This window comes from Limulus polyphemus, unplaced genomic scaffold (assembly GCF_000517525.1).
Source record: "Limulus polyphemus unplaced genomic scaffold, Limulus_polyphemus-2.1.2 Scaffold1472, whole genome shotgun sequence".
NCBI classification, from domain to species: domain Eukaryota; kingdom Metazoa; phylum Arthropoda; class Merostomata; order Xiphosura; family Limulidae; genus Limulus; species Limulus polyphemus.
This window is the reverse complement of record NW_013667082.1, coordinates 31120-37844: the sequence shown is the minus strand read 5'-3', so window position 1 is coordinate 37844 and position 6725 is coordinate 31120.

The window sequence follows — 6725 nt, the reverse complement described above, 5'->3', positions numbered from 1 at the left end:
CTGGGGCTGGTTAAGTCGATGGTTAATGTATCCTCCTTGTGTAAAAGACAATAAATCGTCCTTTAACGTATCTAATTCGCTTTTAAATATACTAATGTTTTCCGTTTGTACTTCTTGCCACTGTTGTTGACTTTCCTGTAGTTGCTGCTGACTTTCTTCCTGTTTCCTTTCTTGTTCCAGTTGCCACTGCTGTAATTTTTCTTCTTGTTTCTTTTCTTTTTCCTCCAACAACTGCTGTAATTTCTCTTCTTGTTTACTTTCTTTCTCCTCCAACCACTGCTGTAGTCTCTCTTGTTTACTTTGCTGTTCGAGCTGCCATTGTTGTAGGTTTTCTTGTAACTGCTGTTGTCTTTCTTTGTGAGAGAGACAGACGGAGTCGAAGCAATAGTGGACACAAAGACAGAGACGAAGCAGGCAGAGAGAAAGAAAGACAGCGGTTACGGTCGGCGGGAACTGAGGATAGCAGACACAGAGATCGGAACTATAGTTTGCGGGGCAGACAATTAAGTGTAAGCGCGATAGAAAGTGAGTGAATTGTTGTGAACTATAGTGTGTGTAACAGTGAAAATTAAGTACATTACAAAGTTGTATTGAGGAAGAATAAACAAGTTTTATAAAGAAAGGACTTGTATCTTGTAAGAATTAACAAGCAAACATACAGAGACGTAACAAATTGGTGTCAGAAGTGGGATGAAAAAAAATGGAAACGAGAGGCGGAAAATCAAACTACAGTTTAGCAGACTTGATGGCAGCAATACAAGAGCAACAAAAGAAACAAGAAGAGAGACCACAGCAACTGCAAGAAAACCTGCAACAGTGGCAGCTCGAACAGCAAAATAAACAAGAAGAAAGATTACAGCAGTTGTTGGAGGAAAAAGAAAAGAAACAAGTGTCTAGCGCACTTATATACGATAATACTGCCTGTTCTAGAAACTTCTAAGACTCTCAACACGTGCTACCAGCGTCAGTTGACGCAACGCTGTCGCAACACACTAGCGAATCTTCTAGAATATTCGTCACGTGACCCCGCTGTCGTAACACACTAGCGAATCTTCTAGAATACTCGTCACGTGACCCCCACTGTCGTAACAATATATAACTTTTTAATCAAAGTACTTCATTGCGGTACACCACAGTCCCACTTTAATCTACTCTTCCAAATATAAGGGAGAATATTCCTATTACTTTGTTCAAGTACCTGTATCTCCCCTTAAGATGAATAAGTTCCCATAACACGGATATATGAAATAAAGAAATGCATTAATAAGTTATAAAACAGAATCGTTAAATATTATAGGCACCTTCTTTATCGACAGTCGCGATTCCCGGTTCAGATATAATTTTCTCACTAGAGTCGGGTGCTCTTGCTTCACCTTGATTGACTAGTTTGGAAAATTTCTAACCAAGTATTGTATAATGTTTTGTTGAATGTTTGTTTCTTGTGTAGTATTGCCCAATAACTGGAGACATTATATTCTGGGAGATGTAGCTTTTATCAAACTTCCTTGGCAAAACTTTTAGAGGCTGGAGGGAAAAACAGACAAATGTCAGGGGAGGGGTCTAATGCTACCTATCTCTTTCTCTTCGCGTTGCCATTGTGCCCCCACAGAAACAGGGAGAAAATGATAGAAGCTTCTAGCCAATGCCACATGTAACATTTATCTAGCCAAAAGAATTAGCAGAAGTTTATAATCTTTCGACATACAGATAAAGTGAATGTCATAACTGTGCAGCACATCTGTACAAAGACTGGGAAAAATTAACAGAATGTATTAAATTAGTTATCTAAAAACAAAGTTATAAAACATTACATGCCTTTTAAACATTGTCTAGTTTAACTTTGATCTATTTACACATTTTTAGCGTTTTGGTCAGATCAATATATTTTGTGAACCTTACGGTTTCGTATAACTCTATTTATTCATTTTGTAAAGGTGGGTTTATTTATTTATTCATAAATACAACGCTACACAGTATGCTATCTCTGCTCTGCCCGCCACAGATATAAAAACCTGATTTTTATCCATATAATCTTTCACCTACATGACAAAACTGAAACACAATACTACATGGTTCGGCTTATCATGTGTTTCTCTCTTTCTCTATCCATACACACAAGCGTGCCTTACCGCCAGAGAGCGCTACATATAAGTCGACATCATGCAATATGGGGGAGAGAGGGGTAGAGATAATGATGTTATCAGAGAGGGCACACTGCTAGGCTACCATGATGTCAGAGACAATGATGCATACATCTATCAGTCTCTCTAAACATGACTAGGTTTGAAACAATAATTCATTAGTTATATATTTAATTACATTTCCTGACCATTTCAAACTCTACATAATCATATATTTTCGCTATAAATTTAAGGTTCACCCCACTAAAGTTTTTCATGTCACTGAAAATTAAAAATTGGTGAAAATACAGGTACTGGCAAAGAAAAAAGGTAACACCATGCCAGATATAAAAGACTATTTAGTGTAGATAGTATTATCAATTATTTTGTGTTTGTAATTCACTGATGCCGAGGCTATGGAAATTTCTAGAAGGCCTAAGTGATATACGTATAAATAATGGTGACCAGACGAGAGGAAACAGAGAAAGTAAAGTCATGCTAAAGATAGGTCAGAGAAAAGTTAAACGTAAAGTTAACCATTGTGGGAGTGAATGGCCTAATGGTTGATGTGTTAGAGATTAATAATTTTGAAAGATCAACACTACTTAGGATAAACAAATGTAGTTTCATGTTACAATTGGAAGCCATTCTAGAAAGAAAAAAAAGGGGGAATTTAGATTTAATTCGGTCAATTTGACCAATCTTGTATACAGTTATGGTAGAGAAAACATAAAAAAAAACACTATATATTCATGGACAAATCTTCAGTAAAAATACTTCATTAAAAATGTTTTTTGCATACAAATGACTTAAAATGTTTAATAAAAATCTGCAAATTTTGTGAAGATACACTTAGTGCATTAAAAGCTATAGTATTAAAACTACGTAAAAGTAAAAAATGTTCATGTGGTCAGTCCCTGGGACCGAGCCCGTATTGGAATAGTTTGTCTGCCAATTTTGATTTCATTCATTTAAGTTTCAGGCCGAATCCTTTTTTGGCTGCACCTGGTAAATACACTTATAGCACTGATAAGAATTTTACAGCAAATATTCACTCATTAGTTAGCTAGTCCAAGTATTTTGTTCAACTTAGGGCATGATTATGGGTAAAGCAAAATACACGGCCAAGCTAGCTCATGAATGAATATTGGCTGTAAAATTCTTATAAATGCTATAACTGTGGCTTACAGTTTGGCTGTCAATTTTGATTTCATTCCTTTAAGTTGCATGCTCAATGCCGGGCAACTACCGTGTGTCTTGATATCAAAATACCAATGAACAATGTTTCGAAATTATCCTTATGAACACATTAAATTGCCCTAATACATAAGAATATCCAAGCACAACCCTAAAAAATTAAAGCATTTTGTAGAATAATAAGCAGAAATTTAAAACAAGTATATTATGAAAACCTATATTTTCAATGTTGACAATTAATCGAACCTGCGAATTTCCTCTCACACACTTCTGCATTCATTTCAGATTGTTAAGTCACAAATATACATTTTAAAATCACAAATTTGTTATTGTTCTTATATGTGTATCCCTTTCTAAGTCTGAACCCAGCCCTTCAAAGAATTCTATATCCGCACTAGACTGAGATGAAAACTTGAAATTGATTTCCAGTTTTGTCTTCTGTACAAATGTATTAAGTTAGTTGTTGTTAATAGCCCCTCAGTTATATTCTGGGCAGAGCACAGATAACCCATTGTGCAGCTTTGTGCTTAACTACAAACAAACTTTGTCTTTAATAATTATTGCCATTTTCTGAAATAATATTAATCTGATGACAGCTTAGTAGATCTAAAGTTGAATGGCCACTTTATTTGCTTGTATTATGAACAAGTGTGACTAGGCCCGCTGGAAGTCATCAGCTTCAGGCCTCATAGACCCTTAATCTGACTCTGGGCTGATGCTTCAGACATTGGAATTTGGAAGTACTCTTACAAGAACATGAACGGTTTCTGGTAATATATATAAGTGAAAAGTTGTTAAGTAGTGAGAAGAACTACTATGTGATTGAGTAAACGAGTGTCTGGCCATCATACTTGCCATTCAGAAGTTATAGAATTTTCTATATGGGAAAGAGTTCATTACACAAACAGACCAACAACCACTTGCATACAATCAGAGGTGCAAAATCAACAATGCGAGAATCATGACGTGGGTGTTGTACCTTCAGAACTACAGGTTCTGCATTGAAGCCATCAAGTGGACTGCAAATGTTGGTGCAGACTGTATGAGTAGACTTTGTGAATGAGCTGAAAACAGTCTTTGTGTATAGTGAAAAAATATTGTAAATATTTCTCTTGAAGAAGGTCTATGTCAGATATAAAAGACTGTTTAGTGTTGGTAGTATTATTAATTAATTTATTTTGTGGCTGTAATTCATTAATGTCAAGGCTATGGAAATTTCTAGAAGGCTTAAGTGATAGACGTATAAAATAACAGTGACCAGATGAGCAGAAACTGAGAGAAAAAGTAAATTCACTCCGAAATAGAAGATTGGTCAGAGTTAAATTTAAAGTTAACTGTCGTGATAGTGAAAGGCCTAACGGTTGATATGTTAGAGTGAGATTTACAATTTTGAAAGAGACAAGAAGAATAAGTTGTCTCATCAAAGGGTGTTCTAAAGCAATTGAACCTGCCTAATTGGACAGCAGCAGCAATTATTGGAGGTAGGAAGACCAGACGATTACTGGGAGTATGAAAAAAAAAGCAGATGTTTATTGAAAGTTCAGGATACAAATGTGGTAACTAAAAGACAATGTAAGTAAACTATACACGGACATTATAGCGATAAGAAATAGAGAAGAACAGTTTGGCTTGTCAACTGAATTCGAAAGCAATTAAATTGGCCTAAGTGGACTTTTGAAAAGAAGAGAACTGTATAGTGTATAAGATACAACTACGATCTCCAAAGTGTAAATAATTTTTGTGTATACATTTAACTTGTTTCAAATATCTATATATATTATTTAAAAACCATGTGGAGTGTGTGTGCTGTTCGTTTATTATCATAGACATCTACTGTAGAAGAATCCTTAGCCCAATACACACTATTAAAAAGTTAGTTCCTGTCACACCACTGTAAAGTCACTTAATAGGGTGTTGGACCACAACATGTGGCCAGTACAGCCTTTATGTGCCATGGCATAGAGTCTACCAGTGTCTGGAATTCTGCTGGAGGAATGCAACACCACTCTTCCACGAGAAAGTCAATCAACTCACGCCTAGTTGATAGAAATGGAAAGTGCTGTCTCAGACGTCACTCCGGTTCTTGATTGGGTTCAGATCTGGTGACTGAGAAGGCCAGGCTCCTCAAACCATTGGGCGACTACTCATGCTCTGTGGATGGGGGCATTGTCATCTTGAAAGGACAGAAATGCTGTAACATGGGGTGAAGATGATCACTCAGTATTATTAAGTAATGATTGGCATCGACCTTACGTTCTAAGGGTATGAGTGCACCCAAACCATGCCAGGAAAATGCACCCCACACCATTAGAAAGACACCAGAACCCTTCACTGTTGGAACCAAGCACTCAGGACTGTAGAGTTCTAAGGTTGGCACCATTTGTCGCGAACATGTTGAAGGATGGTTCATCTGACCAAATCACATTTCTCCACTGCGGTAGTCCATAGCCTGTGCTCTTTGCAACACTGAACACGCAACTGTGCATTACCAGGTGTGATGAGCAGTTTGTGTTTCTTTCACACAGTAATGTTCGTTTTCAGTCATATTCATTATATTCAGTGGTGGGATTCAGCCGGTTCGCACCGGTTCGTGCGAACCTGTTATTAGAATTTAATGACCTCCACGAACCGGTTGTTAACAATCGTATTTTTATTTTCTCAGTGATGGGTGGGGGGCTTTCTGGCCCCTCCTTTTTTTTAATATCTAATATTTCTACATGCTGCTAGTGAGAGAACCTGTTGTTAAAATATTTGAATCCCACAACTGATTATATTAATAAATAACGTTGATGAGGTTTATTAATTATATTATTTTATATTTCACCCGAATAATCTCATGCCTATCCTATTGGGAATGACCGTTACGTCACTCTATGATATTACGATAATAATTTAAATATTCATATCTGACTGTTCAAGGATTTTTGAAAAGGAAAACTATATCCAATTCAGGAAGGTATCACTGTTTCTTCAACAGAATTGGAGAAATTTAAACAGTGGATCTCAAACATTAGTGCAGATGTACTGAACTGAACAAGATGTTGCATATGTTAATAATATCTCTTATATTTTGTTTATGTATCGATTTTATTATCATTGTATTGATATGATATCTGATAACATTCTCTTTGTTTTCCACATTTAGAATGGCGATATCTATGTGCTGAGATTTCTCATTTTGATACTTACTTAAACACTATAGTTCATAATGAAAAGTAATTTAAAAAAGGGTTAAACCAATCAAGTGTATCCTATTTTACAACTACAGAAGAAAAAACAGTGTGAAATCGAAGATCTTAGTCAAACTCATCATTCTTGTAACGTTTTAATCATGATGAATGTGTATGCAGTGGTGGGATTCAGCCGGTTCGCACCGGTTCTTAGAATTAATGACTCCACGAACTGGTT